Raw genomic sequence first — 426 nt, 5'->3', positions numbered from 1 at the left:
CGATTTTTCTAAGGCAAGGAATTCGAATATAGTTTCCTTCTCCAATAGAACAATTATCGCATAGAGTCCAAAGTACACTTGATTGAATTCCGAAAACTTCCCTCTATATTATCATATCTCACTGGAATGTTTTACTTAGTGTGGCAGCATTTAGCAGTACTCTTAGTATTGCAACAATACTAGTAAAATCAGTTTCCTTAACACCAATATATACTTCAGCAACTAGAATAACAATCACTATCATCGGAAACCAATGATAGGAAGAGATGTAGACGATTAATGACGCTTCAACCACGATAAAATTCTGCCGGCAACAACTGCGAGATATGGACTGTCGGCAAGGACCTGGTGAGGAACAGGTATGGAACGTGTAATAGCTCGTCACACACCAGTTCCGATGCTTGTTTGTTTGTTTTCCATATATTG

The 426-nt window shown here is 38.3% G+C and overlaps 1 protein-coding gene across 1 annotated transcript in view; it reads right to left on the bottom strand.

The window, feature by feature from the left end:
- LOC119585074 (ADP-ribose glycohydrolase OARD1-like) overlaps positions 1–426 on the bottom strand; it is a 23,816-nt gene that overhangs the window by 5,801 nt on the left and 17,589 nt on the right. The gene's annotated exons all lie outside the window — the stretch shown is intronic.

The sequence above is a fragment of the Penaeus monodon genome, chromosome 19, assembly GCF_015228065.2.
Source record: "Penaeus monodon isolate SGIC_2016 chromosome 19, NSTDA_Pmon_1, whole genome shotgun sequence".
Taxonomy (NCBI): Eukaryota; Metazoa; Arthropoda; class Malacostraca; order Decapoda; family Penaeidae; genus Penaeus; species Penaeus monodon.
The sequence above is the reverse complement of the archived record's forward strand: the minus strand, read 5'-3'. Positions and strand labels throughout refer to the sequence as shown.